At 41.6% G+C, this 24996-nt stretch overlaps 1 protein-coding gene and 1 long non-coding RNA gene across 10 annotated transcripts in view; both read right to left on the reverse strand.

The window, feature by feature from the left end:
• The window catches only part of LOC111096179, a 69673-nt gene extending 55814 nt beyond the window's left edge, over nucleotides 1–13859 (reverse strand). The window contains exon 1 of one of the 2 annotated variants that reach the window (XR_005360506.1): nucleotides 13132–13859. This is a non-coding gene — a long non-coding RNA (uncharacterized LOC111096179). The remainder of the gene's footprint in view (nucleotides 1–13131) is intronic. The other variant, XR_005360505.1, reaches the window with a different exon arrangement.
• AUTS2 (activator of transcription and developmental regulator AUTS2) overlaps nucleotides 1–24996 on the reverse strand; it is a 1128325-nt gene that overhangs the window by 923202 nt on the left and 180127 nt on the right. The window lies entirely within an intron of this gene.

The following is a 24996-nucleotide window of genomic DNA, read 5'->3' on the forward strand; positions in this document are numbered from 1 at the left end:
AAAACCATGTCAGAAGACTAGTTGTAAATGTCTCTATGGCGAAGCAGAGGTAATTTGCAACTAAGGTATCACTGTTTAAAAAAATAAATTTTAACTGAAAAATAATTGGCTTCTCTCTCCATCTCTAGAAAGGGACCTTGCTCAATAAAAGAATGCCTGTTATTCTTGAAGAAAGGAACTGCTGCCTTTCATTAACATGCCATGAATGCTTTTCCTGTTGGCCACAACACTGTCAAGGGCAGCACATTCTTGGCAGACCCTGCAGAATATAGAGGGCAGCCCCTCCTCTGCAAGCACCAGCCCCCAGACATCTCCAGAGTGCATGCTCCACTCCCCGCAGGCTGCTGGGCACACACTGAGCACACACAAAGTTCTTGCAGATTTTTCCAAGTGCCAATTGAGCCCCCAAGTGCACATTCACTGTGCAGGCTGAAAACAGGGCTGTAGGTGACAAAGGGAACACGGCTTCTATTCTTTGGAGTCCTATTCAGTACACTTGGTTAGAGAGGCTCCAGATTGTGCAGGGCTCTCTGCTTCAGAGGCCCTCACCCAGGTGGCCTGGCTGGGAGCTGGCCACTGGTACAGCAGGAGGGTTCCTCCACACAATGGGTCCGTCACCCAGACACCCTGCCAGCTACACACTTTTCTCTCCAGCCTAGCCCAACCCTATCTAGAAAACACTCTTGTGAATACAGCTTCCATCTTTTGCTGACAATATATCTTCTTTCCCTCACTTTCTCATTCCAAAATGCCTGAGCTGAAACCCAGGAGTAGTAGTAGGTGGGGGCAGAAGCATCACCATTTCCTATAAGGAACTTAAGAAAACAAATGACGTGGTTCAACTTTTCACAACATTTGTACAGTATTTACAAGGTAGACCAGTGGGACCTAAAATATATGGTGCCAAGAAAATGTTAAAGCAACAAAAAGTACGACTCCTTAAAATTGCAGAATCTTTAAACCAGAAATTTACAATGGGTTTTTCTTGGCAAGGAGAGCCTCAAAGGAATAATGGTGAAATTGTACTTACTCTGAGGATGTAAATGGAAATACCACACTTGCTGGCACAGCTCAAAGTCTCAATTGCCTGGTCTCAATTGCCATTTTCATAAATGCAGTCCCTGTTGAACCACAAGCAGGACTGTGAACCGCCCCCAGCCCAGCTGCTGACTTCTCCCTTTTTCTGTTTACCAAAATCCCTACGTGCCCACAGAGCTGCCCCCAGGTGACACCCTGCATTTCAGTAGTGTCTAAGACTGATAATTAAAAGTAAGAAGTCCTGGAAATTTAATAAGGCCTAGCTATGTCAAGCACAGGCCTAGGTGCTTTATTTTTTTCTTTAAAGATTTATTCATTCATTCATTCATTCATTCATTCAGAGAGAGCGAGAGAGAGGCAGAGACACAGGCAGAGGGAGAAGCAGGCTCCATGCAGGGAGCCCGATGTGGGACTCGATCCCGAGTCTCCAGGATCACACGCCGGGCTGCAGGCGGTGCTAAACCACTGCCCCACCGGGGCTGCCCAGGCCTAGGTGCTTTAAATATATTCACAGCTACTTACAGGTTGAGAATTACATACCAAAGTCAACCACTTTTAGACACCTCCTTTATCCCATATAACATACCTCCACAATTGGAAAGTAGGATGTCTAAGAATAATTAGGAAGCTTCTAATATGTTCACCTGATACGATGCCAGGCACTTTACAAACATATCTGACTTATTCTTCGCAATAATCCCAGGTAGCAGGCATAATCTCATTTATGTTAAAACTTTTCCCAAAGTAGAACATCTACTACATGGAGAAGGATGGATAAATCTAGCCTGACCTGATATCTGGCACTAGGGCCACTGTCCTTGTAGGCCACACTCTCAACTCTGCTAAGACTTGCAGGCCAATGCTTACTCAAGCTTCCAATAATGATGTCCTAAGTGCCTGCCACAGCACCAGGGACATGGGTGGACAGGACCCCCCCTCCCCAAAGATATGACACACAGCAGGGGTGAATGAAGTGTGGGCATGAGCCACATGTATCTCTGGGAACAGAATATCCCAAGCTAAAAGAACAATAATGCAAAGGCTCTGAGATTGAGAACGCCTGGCTTGGTTTAAGAACACTCAAGGGTTAGAGTGGATTAACGGAGGGGATAGCAGGAGATGAGATGAGGGGTTCCAGATCATGCAATATCATCAGGCCATGGTAACTACAGTTTCTGAATTGTATTCTTAGTGAAATGGGAGACTAGTCGGAGGACTCTGGAACTGGGGAGTGATAGGATCTCAAGTATATTTTAAAAGGGCCACTCTGCCCTCTTGAACACTCTATAGGGAGGCAAAGGTAGGAGCAGAGATCAGCTGGCAGGCACTGGGGCAATCTAGGTGAAAGATGATGGTGACTCAGCCCAGGGAGAGTAGCCATGGAGGTGAAGAGAAGTAGCTGGGTTCTGTTCAGTCTGGTTTTAGCCCTTAGTGACTGACAAAATCATTCCCACTCTACCCTCAAAAAAAACCTGGATCCAGAGTGTAAAAGAGCCAAGCAAACATTGCAATAGGCATCATTAAAGAAATCCAGTTGACAGCTATAGCCCAGGGATTCCTGAGTGGCTCAGCGCTGAGTGTCATCCTTTGGCTCAGGGTGTGATCCCAGAGTCCCGGGATCGAGTCCCACATCAGACTCCCCTGCATGGAGCCTGCTTCTTCCTCTGCCTATGTCTCTGCCTCTCTCTCTCTCTCTCTCTCTCTCTCTTTGTCTTTCATAAATAAAATCTTAAAAAAAAAGAAAGAAAGCTATAGCCCACACAGATTCACTCAGGGTATCCCTAAGCCAGTGGAGATCCAGCTCTTAGAAGAATATGAAATGTTTGGACAAAATGTGGCAAATAGAGAAATTTTACAGCACCACCTTCCAGGTGACCCTCTCTGCTCTCCAGGTAGTCCCACCATCTTTGGCAGCCCTAAAGCCCAAATTTATCCTGCAATCCAATCCGCACAGTGTCAGGTCTGGCAAAAGCTGGGAGGAACTCGTGTATCTGTGCTGGATGAAAAGCATAGTCCCTTCTCCCACCTTGGCAAGTGCAAGAAGGGTTTTTAAGTGTAATAGCACGTGTTCTTTTGCTGGTGTATTTTGTTTGTTTGTTTTTTTCCTCCAGAAATACCTTAATTATCATGCTGGAAAGTTGGGGAAAGATGGCTTTTATGTGGTTTTATCTCCCAAACACAGTATTGTCACGGGTTTATTTATTTGTGTTTTTACAGTAACATGATGCTCTCCTGTAATTGAGACTATTATGGAGGGGGGGCTGGCATGTGTTTTCCACCAGATTAAAGGCAATTGCTGTTTTCAAAACCAGTACTGCTTCTTGGGAAAACTCCTTTCCTATGTTAAACTAAATCCACTAAGCCAAAATTCTACATTCACCTGGTTTGCATTACAGCACTACAAACAGGACCAGGAGAGACGATTTCATTCATGCATTGATTCAAGCAGTATTTACTAAACCCCTACTGCACCAGGCACTGTGGAGGTGGGAAAATACAGCACAAAATAAAACAACAGTCTTTGCCCTCCAGGGGCTCTGAATCAGGAGGGGAAAACACAGAAATGACTATGCTACGAGGCAGACTGTGATAAGAGCTATAATAAAACAACATGCATTGAGAGAAGAGGGAATGAAGGACTGATCCCACCTGGTAGGGAGGGGTGGTTTTGGGAAAAGCTATAATATGAATAGGACCTTCAAGTCCCATGGGCCCTGGAAAGGTATTAAGATAGCAGACACAGCAGAGCCACAGTCGCATGTGAGAGACAAGGTAAGGCTATGAGTAACTGAAAAGTCACCTGAAGCACTTTGAGTCTAGAGGATAAGTCTGGGGGAGTGTAGAGGTAAAGAGGTACATATACGGTCAGAGAGGGGAAGGCTTGAAGCCAGTCTGTGGCGGCTCCTCCTTGACTGAAGATTTTGGGTTGGATATTCCGGGGACACAGGGGAACCCTTTCAGGTACCAAGTAAGAAAACAAAGGTCTGTTACATGTCAATTATAAGCCAGACACATCCTAGGTATCCACAGGTACCTCTTACACCTCACAGTGATGCAAGAGGGTAGCCATATGAGCCCCAGATCACACATGGAAAAACTGAATGTTAGGTCAAGTTTTAAACTGTTCTGGATTTCATTCCATTCTTCCCAAATCCATGACTCCATGCTTAAGTTTCCTTCCCACAAGGCCCTTCAAATTTCTTTTATGAAAGTAACTCAGCAGTAGGGAGAGTGATGTGGAGTAGAAACAGTAGCCAGAGGAACTACTGAGAAAGTTGAACTCTTCTCAAATGAGAGATGCAGAAGGCAGGAGGGAAAGAGGAGAGACGCTGCCAGGATGCACAACTCTCTCTAACCTGTGAGCCACTTCCATCTCTAGAGGCCTGTATGTAATGCATCAGCATCAGTGATATGTAAGTATAACAATCTTGTTTTAAAAGGTGTTTAACATGCTGTGAATTGCAGGACAGTATAATATTGTCACCTTCACGGTATGGGGTCTAGTCCCCAAAAAGTTCTGAAAAAGTTATGAGTTAACTCTAATGCCAAACCTGTTTTTTTTTTTTTTTTAAGATTTTATTCATTTATTCATGAGAGACAGAGACAGAGAGGGGCAGGGACATACACAGAGGGAGAAGCAGGCTCCATGCAAGGAGCCCGACGTGGGACTCGATCCCGGGACTCTAGCATCACGCCCCGGGCCAAAGGCAGGCGCCAAACTGCTGAGCCACCCAGGGATCCCCCCAAACCTGTTTTACAAATGAACTAACAGACTCAGAAAGCAGTGACTTACTCAAGGTGGGATTGTCAATCCCAGACCACTTCCATTTTTCTCTCCCCGCCCCTCAAAGAAGGATGCTATCAGTCATGTTCTAGTGGAGAAAGATCACATGCAAACACACAACCCGTTTTTAATGTAACCCCCCACCTTTTTCCTCTATGTTTCTCAAAACTCTTTCTTCTCTGATTTCACCAATGCTACTCTCTTGTGACTAGTCCCCTCAAAGAGACTGGGGCCCAAGGAAGAAAAAATCTCTCAACAGCTACTATATGCCAGGGGCTTTCCATACCTCACTAATAACTGCAACAGTAATAGTCTTAATTATGTGCCAGACACTGTGCTTTAGCTAAAGCTAGTGTCCTTAGACATGCTTCTGTGGCACCAGAGGGCAGGCAAACTGGGGGCGTGGGGAGTGTCTGAGGAAGTAACAATGGAAAAGCAGAGTCAGGTAGGGGTCAGATCATGATTTACCTCTTTGGTCATGCTAGGGAGTGTGGGCTTTATCTGGATGCTGATAATCAACCTAAGCCTTTTAAATAGGTCAGTAACCTGGTCAAGTTTGTATATTTTAGGAAAATCCACTCTGGCTTCAATGTACAGAACTAATTTTATTGGGGTGGGGGAAACCAGAAGACACACAGAGGGGTTAGGAGGCTTTGCATTATTCTAAGAAACAGCTGATGAGAGCAGTGTGAATCAGGGTACCTCCTAGGAGTTCAATAAATATTTGTTAATTGCGGCATTGATTGGTTATAAGCAGAACAATCAGCTGTACCTATTGGGGCATGTCAGCTCCATCACATGGCTGTTCCAGTGTGTGATCACAAATTTTGGGTGCAGTGTTCTCTCTCACTGAGAAGGCCTCTGTCATAGGCAGTGTTTGTTACTTCCTCCCTAGGTTTTTTTTATCCCTAATTGTATGCTTCTGCTAATTGAGGAATTTCTGATAAAATGTGAGACCCAGGTTCTGAGCATCTGTATTTATCTGCCGTCTCTCACCGGGGGCAGGAAGGGAAGTGGATGGGTAGTTGGTATACAGATTTGAAGAGGAGTTTTGTATTTCTACGACATGCAACCTCCACTCTGAAATAACCAACTGCATTGCTTGCAGTCAAGAATTCAGAGAATTAAGAGGTAATGCTGATGGGAAGGCAAGAGTGTGCTGGCTATGACAGACGGGGAAGGGGGCCTGATTGCCTAGCAAGAACCTTTAACATTCAAGGAGTGACACCCAAGGTAGAGGGCTTCAAAGCCACCTAACTGCTCTTTGCAAACTCCTGGTTGTGTAGCCCTCATCTCTCCTAACAGAAAGCATGCAGTTGCAGAAGGCAACAAGTCAAACAGAATCACCAGACATTGCCCAACTCACCCTGGATCTTGAGACAAAAACCTCATGATGTCCTTTTGCCCGCCCTCCCCTGCCACCATATACTTAATTTCTTCCTAACTGTGAGCTTAGGTTCCATTTCTGGCCATATGTATGTATGTACATGTGTATGTATGTATGTGTGTGTATATCTATATACATATACAACACATAAACACATATATACATATCTGAGGGGAGCTGTTCTGACTCCACAGGCTAAATTAGAGTGGGCTCATGTGGCCAGATGAGCACAAAAGTTAAGGAGCCTATCCAGATAAAGTGAAAGCTAAGTAAATCATTTGCTATATTATCTAGTTAGCACCTGATTTAGTGTCTAAGCATAAACCTTAAATATTTAGAATACTAAATATGTGAAAAGTAGTTCTGGCTTCTTAAATAAGCCAGTAGAGTGCATTATAGTACTCATTTACTTCCAGACTGAATCATTCAACAAGTAACACCTGAACACCCAACGATTCTCTATTTTAAGTGAGCATAGAAATCAACTGGGGGAATGTGTTAAAAATGCAAATTACCACACCCAGAGAGCCTGAGGTGTGGAGTAGGTGTGGAGTCAGGCCTCATATGGTGATTAAAATATGTCCGCAAATCCTTTAATACTCCTCCCTTCCAAGGTGGAGCCTAATTCTCTTCCCCTTGAGTACAGGCTGTTCTTAGTGACTCACTTCTGATTAATAGAGTATGGCAGACATGACAGTTATGACTTGCAAGATTAGGTCATTTGTCTCTCTTTTAAATCATTCATTCCGGGGAAACCAGATACCATGTCAAGAAGTCATTTTGGAGAGGTCCATGGGGTGAGAAACCAAGGTCTACTGCCAAAAGCCAAGTGAGTGTGCCATCTTGGAAGTGGACTCTACAGTCCCAGTCAACCATTCAGGTACAGCAGGTCCAGCCCACCCCACTTACCGCAATCTTGTGAAAGAACCTGAACAAGAACTTCCTAGGAGTTCCTGACCCACAGAAACCATGAGAGAGATAGTAATGTGTGCTGTTTTAAGCTGATAGATTTTAGGGTAATTTGCTATAGAGCCATATATAACAGCATTTTAAATCTTAATTTTGGTGATTTACATAAAAAATACCCATAGTGACAGAATCCAGATGTTTCTAATTTCATGTGATATCTGTTAAAAGGAGGAAAACAACTAAAAATAAAATTAGATTGTGTTCATCTCATTCAAGGTCATTAGACATAGGACTCCATTTCCATGGTTCCCCTGTGCAACCACTATGCCATTTAAATTACAGAGACAACATAAATTCCATGAAACTAAACAGGATGAGAGCAAGGTGGTCCATCACTTGCTATAAATATTTTAAATGGCCAGCTAAAATTTACACTCAGTAGCATAATAATATTACATGGTAAATATTTCCTGATTTTATTTTATTTTTTAAAGATTTATTTATTTATTTTATGATAGACAGAGAGAGAGAGAGAGAGAGAGAGAGGCAGAGACACAGAAGGAGGGAGAAGCAGGCTCCATGCCGGGAGCCTGACATGGAACTCGATCGCAGGACTCCAGGATCGCGCCCTGGGTCAAAGGCAGGCACTAAACCGCTGAGCCACCCAGGGATCCCTATTTCCTGATTTTAAATGCAAGATTTATTTTACATTCAGTATAATATTACACAATATTTCTTTATTTTATTTTTTATTTCTTCATTTCAAATGCAAAATTTCTAGATTTTAAGTACAATAAGAATAGTTCTTTAAGGAAGAACAGAGATTTCTCTTCCTGAGACCAAATATGATAAAGGGTCTGATAAACAAGCACATTTATTATAGCAAAAAACTAACCAATGATAATTCATTAACTTAGAAGCACAAGGAAGCAAAGGCCTATCATGAGTATAGGAAGATATGACAGTTACAGGCAAGGGCTCTGGAATGAAAATGATTGGTTTAAATCCCATTTAGTAGCTGTGTGACCTTGGACAGCCAGCTTAACCAATAGCTCTGTGCCTCAGTTTCTTCAACAATAAAATGAGTATTAATGAACCTCGCCCATAAGAATGTGTAAGGAGTTATGGCTCAATACATGTAAAAAAAAATATTGTTCTAAAACAATACTTCATATGTGGAAGCACTCATAAATGTAAGCTATTATCGTATTCCATTTCAATATTATCTATTAAACCTTTGAATAGATCTCCTAAGGAGAAGCAAAATTCTGAGTTTTGTCCTTTCTTGTCTTTTTCTGTAGTTCTGGAGCTGGTAAAAGACGACCTTGGTGGGATTCAGTTAGGGAAAAAAAGTATCTGTCCCTGCCGCTGAAATGCTATCATCCCATATTAACTTGATCCTCACTGGGGGCATCACATCTACATCTCCTAAGGGAAATAAAAGTTGGCTCTTCTTCCTACACTTGTCTCAGGAGGAAAGAGTTCATTGCTACTGCAATTTTTAGGATGACTCCCAACCTGAGGTAAACTGATCCAGGTTGTTTGGCTCCTTTTCTACATAGGTTTACAAAAATCTTCCAGAAGAATTTTCATTTTCTTTGTGTATTTTTCATAGCCTTGTTCCCCCACAAACATTCTAGTCCACACTGTTTGGTATTCTCATTCAGCTGCCCTCTAGTCTTGTGCCACCCTACTGGGATTATTTGTCTCACTCAGAATATGAAGCGTCTCTCACTCCTCATTGGAATTTTTTTTCCTTCTGAACAATAAGTACAAGGAAAGTCTGCTTTTTCATGTATTTTTCCCCTTGTTCTGATTATCCTTCACCAGGGCAGTCTGTCTAAAGTAAATACAATTTTCTAGGCAGGGGCAGAGATGAAGTCTGATCTCAAAAATGCCAACATTGAGCAAAACGCTTGCACAAACATAAAATTGTTGATTTTTGAAAGTTTTGCTACATAACCTCACTGTATATGTAGATTTATCTACCTGTTACCAAGACTGCTACCTACGTAAGTCTCCACAACAAGGCCCTGGACTGAGGCTATGAACACTGCACACTGGGGCATGGTCACAGCCCATCCTGACATCAGCCTTCTGCATCTGACAATCATCTTTCCTCTGACAAGAAAGAGTTCAAGGGAGACATTACTGTCCTCCCTTATATAAAAGTTAGAACACCAAATGCAGCAAGTTCAAGAGACCAAAAAAAAAAAAAAAAAAAGAAAAAAACAACCTCCTGCCTATGCAGCGAGTCTTCAATTTGAGTGTGTGTCAGAATCCAGGGAAGGCTTACAAAGGTGTTCCTCCTACCCCATCCCCAAAGATTCCGGATTCAAAAAGTCAAGATGGGGCCTTGAAATTTGCATTTCAAACAAGTTCCCTGGTGAAGCTGACATCACTGGATGGGGGCCACACTTTGAGAACCATGAATCTGAGGTCAAGGGGTAGAACCCAGAAATGCCACAATTTGGGACATGAGAAACGTGATGACAAAACCTGCACAATTCTTTTTTTTAAGATTTTATTTATTTACCTGAGATAGAGAGCAAGCAAAGAAAGAGCCAGAGCAGGGAGAGAGTAGGAGCAGGGAGAGAGGTGTAGGGGGAGAGTAGGAGTAGGGGGAGAGTAGGAGTAGGGGGAGGCAGACTGTGTGCTTGATCCCACAACCCCAAGATCACAACCCAAGCCAAATGGAGACGCCCAACCAATTGAGCCACCCCGGTGCCCCAATCTGCACAATTCTTGACAACAACCCAGGTCTGTTACTATCAATATAACTGTGAGTCCATGATCCTGTATTTTGGCTCACAACAGGGGCTAGAAACTAATAGATCAGGAAAATGAGAAAGCAAAGTCTGGGTTAATAAGCTCATATGATTTTACTTTTCATCAAAGGCATTACAGGATTTATAATCATAGCAACTCTTCAGTGACTCTTGAAAAGTAGGGACAAAGATGACACTCCAAATGCACCCGAAATTCAGTACCAGAGCCAAACAGGGAACCAAGGGAGGTGATTCTCTGACCTGCTAGAGAAGCCAATTATGAGCTCCAATTCAACATCAAGGGTATAGGCAATTTCACACAATGAGAGCTGACTGCCTGGATTTCCCATGGGGGACACCTGCCATACCACTATTGTTCGTGAAAATCCAACTAGAGTAAACTCACATGGGGTGTGTGTGCTAGGGTTTCCACTCCATAAAGCTGCAACAGTCCCAACTTCTCATCCTCTATTTCCCCGTTTAATATGGTATCACTGGAAAACAATATTTAAAGAGCTCTGAAAAATGTTAACAAGCCCCAAAGAGAAAAGTGTGTGCCACAGTGTTAAGAGTTCTCCCTGTTGAGTTTAATTAGCTTACAGCTGGTACTGACTGTGTATGGGAAGACTAGTTTGTTTTTTATTACAAGTCTTTATATTTTCTGTAACTATCTAAAACTAAAGGGACTTTTATTTGGTGGGCAAAGGAAACAGACATTGACCAGCACAGGAAATGTTTCCAGAAAAGCAAAGTCATGATAAGGAAGCAACCCCAGTGACTGGTGGCATATTGGTGGGTATCCTAGATGGCCCCCTACAGTCACATTCACATGCACAACCTCCAGAGGGTGACCACATGTGACAAGTGGCAGCATCTATTCAAGTGTTATCCCCAGTTGGTGCCGTTCAGAGTAGACTGTCAAACAGAAAACAGTGCATGGTGTATCAGCAGTTTCAGTAACAGGACAGTATTCTAATCAAAGCAATTCCTAAGGAGAGTCATGAAATATAGCCATTTATGATTCTGCTGAGACACAAATCTGATTATTTTGCCTGTTGTAGGAGGAGCTAGAAACTGCCCAGTCCAGCACCTACAACTGAACTTGGCTTTGTCATTCACTTTTATTAGGCAATAAAGTAATTGTCTTGGAGTTAGCAACTATCTCTGAGTGACCAAAAATTACCATCGAGAAAGAAAATGTCAATGAAATTTAAAAAGGGCAATTAATTTACAATGTTTATGTCATGAACAGTCAACAAATGACTCTCTGAAGAACTGTCAATGTGCAGAAAACCAGTATACAAAGATGCTTCATTGGAATATTTAAGAATTCACAAAGGATTTATCTCTAAGTAATTGCACTGTTCCCTGGGGCCCTCCAGTGGCATACCCAGGCCAAGTCCTAAGGAGAGTAGAACCCCAGATATAAACTATAATCCATAAAAAGAGAACACTAGAAAAATTAGATGTTGGTTCACTCACCCAAAAGAGACAAGCACTTTGACCAAGAGCAATCAGTGATGTATGCTATGGCACACCCACTATAAGCCAGTACTGTAAGGTTCAGAAAGAATATGCAAGTTCCTACCTAGTTGGAGAGATAAGACGGCTGCACAAAATAAGCAATAATATAAGATAAAATTTCATTAAGTAATGAAATGAGTTCACAGTCAGTGTTACAGGAGAACAGATAAGGAAGCCATCAAGGGGAACAGAAGTAGACAGAAAAGTCCTTCCATTATCAGCCAAAATAAGTTATCAGGTCCCCATGCAGGGGACAGGGTGATAAGACCTGTATAAACTAGTTAAAACAAGAAATATACCCTGCCCTCAAGGAATACCAGCTCTGAGAGAGGTGGTTCCACCACAGACTAGAGTTTAGAGGGTAAGTACAGATAACACGGCACATTTTCTGGCCCACAAAAGGAAAAAGAAAGGTTTTGGTAGGTCCTTTTCCATCAAACTAACATTTTAAGAAGAAATAAATGTAATACCCTTAACATAAATATTCAGGATGAGGACTTAGCCAGAGGAAGTGTCCAAAGACAAGAAATATTTACAGATTTTAAGACAACAGGACACTTTGGTCCCAACCTGCTGATCTGGTTAAAGTAATAAGCATGAAGGATCATGAGTACATTCCAAAAAGCCATGCATGCCATCCTACTTCATTGCCTCCACACCTCACACCTCCCAGATACTCACTCTGCTCATTTCCTCACACTGTGTTGGTCAGTTACCCAAGTGTTGTCTTCTCAATGACCCCTCTCTTGGCCACTTATCTATAATTGTGCCCCTTCGCCGCCCCCAAAACACACACTGCAGCTTTTCCTGAGTCCCCTACCCTCTTTCCTTTTCCTCCATGGCATTTCACCAGCTTCTAACATTCCAGGTATTTTATTTATTTATCTGCTTTACTGACTGTCCCCACTACTGGAATGCATGTTCCCTCTGGTCAGATATTGCTGAAAGTTTTGTTCACTGTGGATCCCGAGCATCTAGAAGTGCCTGGCATGTATCATACAAAACAAAACAAAAAAAACAAATGTTAAGTGAGTCAATAAATGAATGAATGCATGTTTGAACTGATATCTGTTTTTTCAGACTATATATAAAGTAGTAAACAATTTATTGTTTTTTTATGTATTTGATAATATATAAGCCCATCAAGGTATATAAATCCATAGTATATAAATAATATAGTATATAATGTATAGTATATACTATATAAACATACAGTATATAAATATATAGTATATAAAAATATATATAGTACATAAATAGTATATAAATAAGTCTATCAAGGTATTTTGCTTTATTTGCAGGAAACTTTGCCCAGCACTAGGCATCACAAGGCGCAGAAAAGCTTTTGCTCCTAGGTTCCATTTCTGTTCTGTTTATTTTTAATAATTTGTTCTCACAGAACCTGGCAGTTAACCCTAGCAATGTTAATGACCACCACTGGAATTGGCAAATACATCCTTGCCAATCACTCCATTAACTGGTATATATTGTTTTATTAGATTATTGACTTTATTAAAGTCAAGAAATGTTTACTGATGACTACCATGTCCCACACCTATGCTTAGCGATGAGGAAACAGTGATGAGCAAGAATACTAGAATGCTTGTCCTGGTAAAGCAGACAATCTGGGGGGACAACAATAAACAAGGACCAAAAACTAAGATAAAAGTTTTTCTAGAGGAAGTGGGGAGACCATGGAAGCATGGAGCAGGGATACTTACCTAGTTTAGGAAAAGTGAAAGGCCCAGTCATTTATACGTATTTCTCTACAAGATAAATCATTAGCCAAGTAAAAAGGGAAGGGGGCCTGGAAGCACTCCAAATAGATGAAATATAATAAATGAGAAGGCTCAGAAACAAAAACACAGCTCTCCAGGAACAGTGCAGGGAGGAGAGAGCAGGGAGACCTGTTTGTGGTTGGAGAGGTAGCCAGGGAGCCCATTAGGTGGGGCCTCCTAAGTCATAATAACTTGAGTCAATTCATGTCAAGAGCTTCTATGCCCCAAGGCCTGTGCTAGCTGCTATCAGGAGAGCAGGGCTGAATCAAACTCTGCCAGAATTCCTGACCTTTGGCACACTTACTGCCAAAAAAACTGAAAGACAGAGTTAAGGCTGGTGAGGATGTGAGAATTTTTTTTTTAAATACCAAAGCAGAATAAGCATATGGGCAAGGGCAGCTGCATAACCTTGCCCCAGCAGTGTGTTTCACCTTAGTTTTGGGAAACCTGCCCAAATCTAAGGGTAGGAGAAGACACCAAGAGCAAGGGGGGCTTTGGGATTCTATCCTAGTGATAGAGCTGATGATCCCAGACAGAATTGTGGCTTACTCATCCCTTCAGCTTAACTGCTCCCCTAACTTTCCCTGATGCTCTCCATTCCTATTCATTCAGCCTTGTTCTAGCTGCTGAATCTTAATTATCACATTTTCTGAAATGGTCTTTTGCTGCATAGAGCTTGAGTAGGAGCTTTCCTAAAGCTGATCCAGGAACAGATAACCCTAACACCCAGAAGGTGACTGGGAGCATGCTGACCTGGAATGAATAGTTAGAAACAAATTTCCTGGTACACGTTTATCTGACTTACACTCATTTTACTTGACTGTTTCAGAGAGTACATGCTTAATAACCAAGATCCTGAAATATCCTTTTGAACATAAGGTTAGAGATATATAAGCCATTAAAAACAATAACCTTTAAATTTTGGTAAATGTCTCATCTTTCATTATCTTCAGATCTTCAATAATATTTAGATTTCTAATGAGAATTTCTAAAACTATGGCATAATAAGCAAATATTAAGAGTTACAAGTCAAAAAACCACCTGGAAAGTCTTCAAATTCTGAGAAATTCCATATCTGACTATATAGTTGGTAGCCCCTCTGATGGAATTCACATGAAAAATGCCAATCTGATTTTTCCAAGTGTTAACTGGATATCTGCCAATTTAGTGGTGGCTCTTGAGAATCCTTGACATGTCAGCAAAAGTCTCAGTCTCATGTATCTACTATTTATAGGGACCCATAGTTCTCAAAACTAGCTGGGCCTCAGGGGCACCAGAAGAACAGATTGAAAATGCAGACTCCCAGGTCTCACAACAACACATTCTCATTTGGTTGGTCTGGGTTGATGTTCCAGACTTAGTATTTTTAACAAGTGCCACAGAAAATTCTAAAGCTAGCAGTCTAAATTCTAACCCTGCCATGGTCTAGGATCAATAGTCTTCAAAAACAAGTTCACACTCCAGGGAAGGTATAAATTGATCCACTGGGATACAGGGGGAAAAACTGCATCTTCTCTTTTTAGTTACTTCTCATATCATCCTTCTGTAACTTCTAATATATATTTTATATGTATAATTTACATATATAATAGCTTAATATATCTGTAAAGTATGTATATATATTGTCACTGCATGATCATATTCTTTTTACAAGAAGGAATACATTTATTTTTTTTAAGTTTTATTTTTTTTATTTTTATTTATTTTTATTTATTTATGATAGTCACAGAGAGACAGAGAGACAGAGAGGCAGAGACATAGGCAGAGGGAGAAGCAGGCTCCATGCACCAGGAGCCCAATGTGGGATTCGATCCCGGGTCTCCAAGATCACGCCCTGGGCCAAAGGCAGGCGCCAAACCGCTGCGCCACCCAGGGATCCCCAAGAAGGAATACATTTAAAAAAAAAAAATCTGGAGGCCACAGGAGCACTTTTGCCCAGAACTGCAACTGAATATTTCAGTGTCCGAGGGGAAATGAAAGGCATAGGGAACTAAAAGGAGAAAGGCTAAAAAATACACTAGAGAGAAAGGCAAATTGTAAGGTGAAAAGAGCCCCAAATTATGCCCCATGCTTGGGGAAAATCAACGAGGACATCATCTGTCTCATATGTACAATGAAGAGGTGAACCTTATTCTCTGATGGTCCTCCGATACTGACATACCAAGTTTATGAAGCACTAATGACAAGATACCCTGTATGGAGCAAAGATGGATGGCACATGCTATACTTTACAAATTTGAAATAGGGTGACAAAATCTAGAAAATGACTATCATGCAGGCATTGAGGCCATCACTAGAATCATAAAACATTAGAGCCACAATAGCTTCAGGGTCCCCACATTTCATAGATAAGGAAAATGGCTCAAAGCCAAGACTGGTTCTGACCAAGGAGCCCCAGGCAGCCGGTGGCAAAGCCAGGTCTCCTGATCCCCAGAGCATAGCCCAGCCACTATACCAGTTTCTTTCCTTTCTAAAATAAAGATTCTTTTTAAGATGCCAGAGGCCTAGCTTACTGAAGATAAAAAATAAGGTCCATTCATTGTTCTCAAATATGATTTATGTTTGTAACCTTTAGAAAGGGAAAAAAAATGCTCTGGGATTTGTTTTGCCTCCTTCTGTTTCTTTTTTTAAAAATCTGAGGAGCTGGTGAAGACATAACCTTATAGTGTAGAAAAGAAAATTTAAGAGCTTCTTAAATAAGGAAGCCTAGTAGCCATCACACTGTGATTATCAGTGAGGCTGCCAAGAGGCCATTTGAGAGCTGAGGTCTTCTGGAATACCACAAATCCCCAGCTGCCTCAAAGTGCAAGCACTTCCTTTATCTCTGGCAAGACCCTGGAGACAGGCAAGGTCAGTCTTCTTTCCTGCTTTGCTGCATATCTAAAACTCTCTTTAGTGTGAATTTAAAAGGACAAAAAAGAAAAGCAAGAGCTTCACATCCATGCTGAGAGAACCACTGCCTTCTTGGCAGCCCAAGAATGCTGAGTGGGCACTAGGTAGTCCAGGCTCAGTTTCAGGATTTGCACCTATCTCTGCCAGAGAGCAGCTCCTTTGATCTACAGAGTCTGACCCCATCCCTTGCAGAGGGGAGTGAGGTTGGGTGTATTGCTGAACTTGTAAGAAGTCCCTTAGATGATTCTCAGGCATATGGCATTTTGAGAACCACTGATTTCCAAACAAGAAAGCAAGGGCACCTGGGCTCTCGAATATACTCCTCCCCACCTCCCACCTCCCACCCCCTCAATCATCTCTGGATCTAAGAACATCTTCCCTAAAAGGTTACATTATGGACATGAAGGTGCCAGAACAGTAGCCCAAAACTCAAAACTTAGCACTTCCCTCATTCAAAGTGGAGAGAGGGAGTAAAATGAAATAATATCCCCTGCACTAGGCAATCTGCACATGTGATTCCACTGCACCCTATCAAAAATCCTCCACATTCAGATGCACTCAAATTAATTCAAAATTTCTAGGGCAATCTGGACTCAAGTTAGGCTGAGGCAAGTTTTATCTCAAACATATAGATTCTAATATCAGGGCAAATGAGAGCATATAGACATAATCACACCATTGATAGAGGAGAAAAATCAAATATACCATTAATGATTGCTATTCCTAATTATGCATGAAGGCCAATCTCCAAAAAAAAGTTCTGCCAGGCAACACTTCACTATCCTTGCTCAAGTCACTACAAATAATAGACCTGCATTTCTTTCTAACTACCCTGCAAATAGGTCTGCACCATCCTCACAATTGTTTGATTTAGTGAGGTTTGGCCATAAATGTTTCTCTTCTTCCAGATTACACCACAAAAATGTCCAATTCTGGGAAAGACTACAGGACCATGCAGACTCATCCCTATCTTCAACTTCTGGTCTGGTCTATCTATCTCTAGTTAGGTTACATCTTCTCACTACATTGTCTACTGCCTGCTGAAGAGGAGATGTGAACAGGAGTAGAAAACTTAAGGTGTCATATCCCAGAATCTGGAAACCATCCACAGCGGCTGTTCTCAGCCCACCCACAGAAACCTCGAATGTTAATGTCTTAAGGACTCTCTCAAATTAGTATTGGAACATTTACAGCTCCATAAACTTACTGTTTAATCAAGGTAACTTTGTGCATGAACCCAAGCTCCTCACAGTAATTAGGTGGAGAAGAGAACAGGCAGTCATGCTTCAAGAGCTAATTGGGACCTGTCTATAACGAGCCATGTAAAAGCACAGAACAGAAGAACCTAGCTCTGCGTTCTGGCACTAGATCCTCTACCTCCTAGTAATGAAATCTATGTAACAAGCTCCCCTCTCGTCAAGGATGGAGATGAAGACAGAGAGCACTAATTCACCAATATATTTGGTTCCAAATTAATTTCCCATCTCCCTTTCTTAAGTCAAGTGGAATCGACAAAATGGAATCAACAAGTGTAATCAGAGAAAATCTCCTATCTTCAACTGCTGGTGTCTATTTCTGTTGTCATTCATTTTCTTGTTTTACTGTGCCTCGGACCATTAAAACAGCCTCCTTGTTGTTCTAATACTGCAAATGATTTATTTTGCACAAAATCATAAAAAATATCCTCCTGATATGCATCTTTCACCAAGACCAAAATCTGAGGGACTTCTCACTGTCCACTAATCCTAAAATCTGGTATCAAGGGCCTCTGTGATCCAGAAAACCTCCCTTTCCAACCTTTTTTCTCCTCAATGAACTCTAAGATCACAAAACTGGAAGTCAATGGACCAAATGTATTTATCACTATATTTTCTTTGCAATGATTAATGATACCAAGGTTACCAGAATAGTAGCAGCAAATTAGAACTTCCTATGTCCAGCTACTTCCTCAGCACATTACATATGTTAATCCCTAATCATCACAACTCTGTGAGGTTGTTACTATTACCATTCCCATTTTAAAGAAGAAAGAAAATGAGATTAAGCAAGTAGAGGGGCCACCATTTGAACTCAGGCAGATAGGCTCCAGAACCTGTACCACCTTTTCTAAAGGGACAGGTGAATGGCTAGGTAGATGTACAAGTGAGTAAATGGACGGGTGGAGAGCTAAATATAGTAACAGATTGGTAAACATGGGTGGCCCCATTTTATGAACTACTTTAAGGTTTGTTTGTGAATGCATAGTCTCCACACTAGTAATGAAGAAAATCAGCTCTCTCCTGAACGCTGCTGGTTTTTCTACCTGTAACAAAGACAGAAAACCCTGATCCGTGGACCTCCCCATAAGCCGCTCAGTTGCACCTGCTTAAAGCACTTTTCAAGAATCCTGCATGATTGAATGGCTTTACCTTTATTGTTACTATCAAAATAATGACATTAAACACACACACACACACACACACACGTATGCACGCACACACGCACCAAACATACAAATGAAAGGTACAGAGGAGAGAGAAGCTTCAAGAAAGAAAGAATAAATGAAGTATATGAACCATGCATATTTATAGCACCTGCAAATTAACTTCCTGGAAATAGTAATAAGCAGATAAAGCACCAGTCCTCAGTGGAATCAGACACAAAACGGATGCAGCTGCAAAAGCACACACAGAAACATACACACTTGGACTTGCAAACATCTGTCCCCAGTACAGCCAGCAATTCTCCCACACCATCCTCACAGGAGTGAAACAAAAGGATAAGAGACATTGCCATAGTCTTGCCTGACATCAATACCTTCTTGCTATTCTGACCCTACCTTATCTTTGGTGTTCTTTTACGGAAGAAAATTGCCAAAGAACAGATGCCAAGAGAACATGTAAAGCATGGCACAAGCACAAAAGATCTAAGGCAAAGAGCCTTCTGAAGAGAGGCATGCCTCTTGTTATCTACCCGGACTTACTATTATCTTGGGAAAGCACAAACTTTTTGGCGCTTCATTCCCCATCTTCATATAAGGTGAGAAAGGATTCTAAAGACAGTACAAAAACATGATGCCTCCCAATTCCTTGGCACAATGTTTTAATCCAGTCTTACCTCATCAGGATAGTTTTCCCTCCCCACTCGCTACAAGAGCACTGCACCCCACTGAGTAGCATTCTCCAAGCAATGCTTTCATTTTCCTGCCTCTAGGCCTCTGTTGATGTCTCCAGTGCCCTTCCTTCTCAACCCATCCCCCTTTCAATGGTAACCCATTCATCCTTCTGCATCAGTGGCTTTCAGCCTTGGCTGCACAGGATGATCCTGTTGAGATCTCTTAAAATCATGAGTGCCCGTCTCCAAACTCCAGAAATTTTTATCTGATTGCTATGGGGTAGTATTTGGATGGATGCTAGTATTTTTTTAAAATTTCCTCTATGTGCAGAGCCTGGGTGGCTGTCAGTTAACTAACTGACTCTTGATTTCCACTCCTTGATTTTGGAGTCCTGAGATGAAGCCCTGTGTCAGGCTCCATGCACGCGGGGAGTCTGCTTGAGATTCTCTCCCTCTTTCTCTCTCTCTCTGCCCCTCCCCTCGCGCGCTCTCACGCCCATGTGTGCTTTTAAATAAATAAATAAAATCTTAAGAAAACAAAGCAAACAAACAAACAAAAACCCTCTCCCACTATGTAATTCTAAAGCACAGGCAAGGAGGAAAGCCACCACCTTGAACCATTTCCCCAAAGGAGGCTTTTGCCTAATACAATGAACTCTTTCTACCCTGACATTCCTAGAAGTGCTTTGACTTCACTTTTTGGAAGACCCTATCGTGCGGCAGGTTACAGCTAAATTTGTCTGACTACACCATTAGAATACAGCCTCTTGGATAGAGGCTGGAAACTATGTTCTTACTTATCTATGTCATTACCCTTGGCACAACACTTTAGCCTCAGCAACTACTCAATAAATGTTTGATGAATTTAATTGAATTGCTGTTTCTCTCTACTTTGCCAAAACCATGAGTAGTGCTAAAATTTTCAATGAGTTTCCAGTGGAAACAGAAACTACTGCAAGTCCTGGTGAATCCCAAGTTTACTGCTGGAGGTAGGCAACCTCTTCACTAGCAGGCCTGAAGTGAAAACATCAGGTCTTGACCTTCCTCTTCCCTATCTGCTACCCATAAGGGTGGGAAAAGCTGCAAAGAAGCCAGTCTTCCTTACACCCAGAGGAAATGGAATCAGTCCAAGCTGTTGTTTTTACCAAAGATACTGATGATGGCTTAACCAGTGGACTAAACAATAGGTCCATGTTTCAAAATAACAAATTTTAACATCACATACACTGACTGGAACAGCCCTGCTTCTGAAACTGAGGGTCTATGGTGACGATTCTCAGAATCTACTATAAATAGGAATCCCGGGGGGTGATTGTACAAAATGTAGATTCCTAGACCACAAGCCCTCCCACCATACCTACTAAACCAGAATATCTCCAGATAGGGGACGTTGAGGAAGCCTGGGAGTGGAGAGGTTCAAGCAAGCTCCCCAGGTGATTTGAACAGTGACTGACAGGTCATACATTTACCAACAGTCAGTGGCCCAAATTTCACATAATCCAGTTATCCTTACAGATTCACAGCATATCTTGGAGGCAAGCTTTAGGAAAGAAGGGATGATCTGTAGTGCATGTATTAACAGAAACTATTTGGGGCGTAGGAGACAATATAGGGACAGTATGCCTCTTAAAACAGTGTCTACTGTGATGTTTAAAAATCGTAACAAAACTTGCTTGGCTCATGGTAGATAATCAGTAAATAACTGACAACAATAATTATGCCTTTCACAACTTCCTTCTCTGATCATTTTATACCCAATGTTTCCTAGAATCAAGTAGATGGAGATATCATTTGTCTTAAACCACATTCCCCTCCAACTTTGTATTAAAGACAAGCCCTGAACCTAATTCTCTACTCCTCATACCCCAGGAATAGCTGCCAACTGCTACCACCTACACATTCCCCACCCTCAACAGGGGTTCAGCCAAACTAAAGAACCTGCAGGTACATGCAAGTTCTCAGGCAGTGAATGGACCACGCACCAACAGTGCACTACTTACCTGTGGGAAACAAACCAGAGTTAAGTCTTCTAGAAATCCTGACTTAGGTAAGGTAGGGTCACACCTCTTTAACTACATTGCTTATTCGAAGGCCTGGACACTTTTCCAGGCCAGCCTATATCTGTTAATTTCTAAAGAGAGAACCTGTAGTCACGTCTAAGTATCTGGGAACTAAACTATTTAAAGACCCAAACATTTCTTTATCTTGGCAGCTGTTCTACAACCTCCTTTCTTGACTCTAGTCAATGAAGCAAACCTGCTCCTTCAAATTCAATACCATTCTCGTCACCTTCCCATTAAGAGAAAGCAATTCCCACATTTTAGCCATAAATTACAAGCTTTCCATTTTGCAGATGTATGAAACGACGTGACCACACTCCACAAAGAGAGGCCAAATCTCCAACACCTAACTAAATACAGGGAGATGATTTGTGATACTTAAATATAATTACTGTGCTATATTCAGGTTTTTAATCTCATGTTTTTCAATTTCATTATGAAATTACAGCCCCAAACCTCTGGACACAATAGCAGCATTGTCGCTGTAATCATTACCCATGTTACTTGGATAGAATACACAGCTCTATTGGAGGTCACTCGCCAAGCACAGTAAATGCAGGACTGCACAATCATCTTGCTCCAGCTGATCCCTTTCAGTCTAGAGAGCACAGAAAGATTTAGGAGTCTGAGCCGATGACAAGATGTCAGCAATTTAGGGCCATTATTTTTAAGAAGTATGTCCAGGACTGAGTTATAATAAATTGAAAGATAGCTTCAGAAACCATGAGGTCACCCTTCCATCCAAGTTAGCTCCAAGCAGATCTGTGCTGGACAGAGAATGGAAAAGCTGGGGTGGGTTTAGATTTGTGGGGCTAAGGAGTCACCTGGACAGTAAGAATATAAGAATCAAGCCCAGAGAAGGAATAACTGTGTTTCAGTTATGTGAGGATGGAACGCAGCTGGTCCTCAAGATACCACCAATCTCAGGTGAGACTCAGCTTCAAAGTGTGAAGAATTTAGGTTAGAACAACTTCTAAGTAAAAGGAAAGGTAATTTAGGGATGTGAAAGCACCTCCCCTATGGACTTTACAAAAGAAAGCATCATCTGGATTTTACAGTTCTAGAATGTTTTTAGTGGGACAAGTTAATACTATGTTCTAATAAGTAGTTAAATAAGTCTGGTTATGAGCTAGACACTGTTCAAAGTGCTTTGTGAACAATCTCATTTAATCTTTAAAACAATCCTAAGGGATCCCTGGGTGGCTCAGCGGTTTGGCGCCTGCCTTTGGCCCAGGGCATGATCCTGGAATCCCAGGATCGGGTCCTGCATCGGGCTCTCTGCATGGAGCCTGCTTCTCCCTCTGCCTGTGTGTCTCTGCCTTTCTCTCTCTTTCTGTATCTCTCATGAATAAATAAACAAAATCTTAAAAAAAAAATACTAAAAGGCAGGTATTATTATTTCTCAGGTGAGCAACTGAGGAGCAGAGTTACAACCTGCCCAACGCCATAAAAACCTAGAAGTGGCTCTTAACCACAATACTATTACCATATGGTTCCTACTATATGCTTTCATTACGGTTCAGTTTAGTATAATTCTCATTCATATTCTCTCCCTCTCACTGACACACTACCACTATACCACATAATGTATATTCAAAGACACATAATTTGGAGTTTGATAAAATCCAGATTACATAAAACAATGATCCTCTGATGTTACAACCCCTTGAGATATATTCAGTTCTTCTTCTTCAGTTCTTCTAAATTAAAATAACTAATCCTATTAAACAAACCCACTGTCTATCTTATCAACTTTGCAAAGGGTCGGGCAGCCCGGGTGGCTCAGCAGCTTAGCACCGCCTTCAGCCCAGGGCATGATCCTGGAGTCCCGGGATCAAGTCCCACATCAGGCTCCATGTGTGGAGCCTGCTTCTCCCTCCACCTATGTCTCTGCCTCTCTCTCTCTGTGTCTCTCATAAATAAATGAAATCTTAAAAAAAAAAAAGGAAAAAAAAAACTTTGCAAAGGCTCAGAGAGGTCAGATATTAAATCTGACAATGGTGGGTGTTTTTAACTTCAAAAAAGAACCAGAGAATGTATAAACCTCTCCTTATCTCACTAGCGAGAGATAGATGGCATTCTCCCAAGACAACAGCCCATCCAGCACTAGAAAGAATTCTGAGCTCCAAAAGTGATCTTAATGCACCCTTATGCATGTGACCTATGGCTGTGAAAAGTTTACTCCCTATGTCATCTGACTTCCTATATTATCCAACAGCCATGATGATGAGCTTGGCTAAGGCTGATGATCCTAAGCTGCTTCACAATAAAAACTTTGGTTCTGATTCAAACACTCCTACAGGTCAAGAAATATGTGGTGGCCCCAGCATAAATACAGGTTTCAAAGTTCCTAAGAGAATGTTAATGGAAGCTACACAGACTCCCTTAAATCAACAGCATGGAATAAGGGTGTTCAACATTCAAGGAGTATCTGTACCTTTGAGAAATGCAGCTGGGGGAATTAACATTCACTAAAGATCATCTAATGCTCTGGTTCTCAAACGTATGTAACCATTGCAATCATCTTCACAAACTATGGATGCCTAGGGCCCACACTGAAATTCTGACTTCATCAGTCTAGGATACAACCTGGGCACAGATACTTTTATAAGTGCTTCAAGTAATTCTAATATGTATCAAAGTTTGAAAACCACTGTTTTAGCAGGAATTACCCATCTGTTTTTCAGGTTAAAATCACATACATTACAGGAAAACTTGCAAAACTACACAGGCAAACTTGACATGCTTCTTAGCTGCACGCACTTTGGGAAATGGTCTTAAAGCTGCATCTTTGGTGCGCATGAATTAGACTCCAAGAAGTCAGCCACACAAAGAGCTCTGCATCTTGAAAAACTCTGCTGATGGCATTCTATATTCATCTGGTTTACGGCCCTTTGTCTAAAGGCCTACATAAACCTCTTTTATAATTTGTTTTTTAGGAAAGAGTTTGCACCTTCTTAGAAACCTTGTCTGTTTCCTGGTTTTTGAAAAATAAAAATCGGTAACCGGGCAAACCTGGTTCTTGAAAAATAAAAATCAAGTGCCCTCCCCTGTTTCTTTTATAAGCCTGCATGTTAGATGCTAAAAGCTGAATCAAACAGCTAATTAGAATATCTGTTCCCTAGCTATATTTGACCATCCTTCTGTCTATGCATATTTTGATTAATATTCTTCTTCTTAAAGGAGCATGCTATGGAAGTTTCTTTTCTGAAACTAGCTTCAAGGCCACTGTGGGAACAGACAAAAGTGAAAGTTATGAATGGTCAAGTCCACGATGGTTGATTTTGGGGAATCTCGTGGGCGTCTTCCCTCTTAGTTTCTCAGACTTTCCATTTTACCTGGATGCTCCTGTTCTTGAAGAGTTGCACAAAATCAAGTATTCTACAAGCTTAGTTATACTCAAACATCAGAGGAACCCAACTGGAAGGACTTAGAAACCAAGACATTTCTCACTTTGTTTCCCCGTATTTGGTATTTAATGCAGAAGTTTCCTTAGTTTGAAGTCCGCTCAAACCTCACCAATGCCAAGTCTAATCTCCACCAAGGTTATGCCACTCTTCCCCTGAAGCCTCTAGTTTTGTTTTTCCCAATCTGCTACTCTTAGCAATGTAACTTCCATCTTCTTCCTTTGCACCCTCTTCCATATGGCTGGAATTAATGAGCCTGCAAGCTGGGGGCAATGTCTCTCCACAGCTGTCTTTTCAAGCAATTATTTAGAGACAGAGGAGGAAGTCATTAACAATCCTGGGAGTCAGCCAGAGAC

This window comes from Canis lupus, chromosome 6 (assembly GCF_011100685.1).
Source record: "Canis lupus familiaris isolate Mischka breed German Shepherd chromosome 6, alternate assembly UU_Cfam_GSD_1.0, whole genome shotgun sequence".
NCBI lineage: Eukaryota > Metazoa > Chordata > Mammalia > Carnivora > Canidae > Canis > Canis lupus.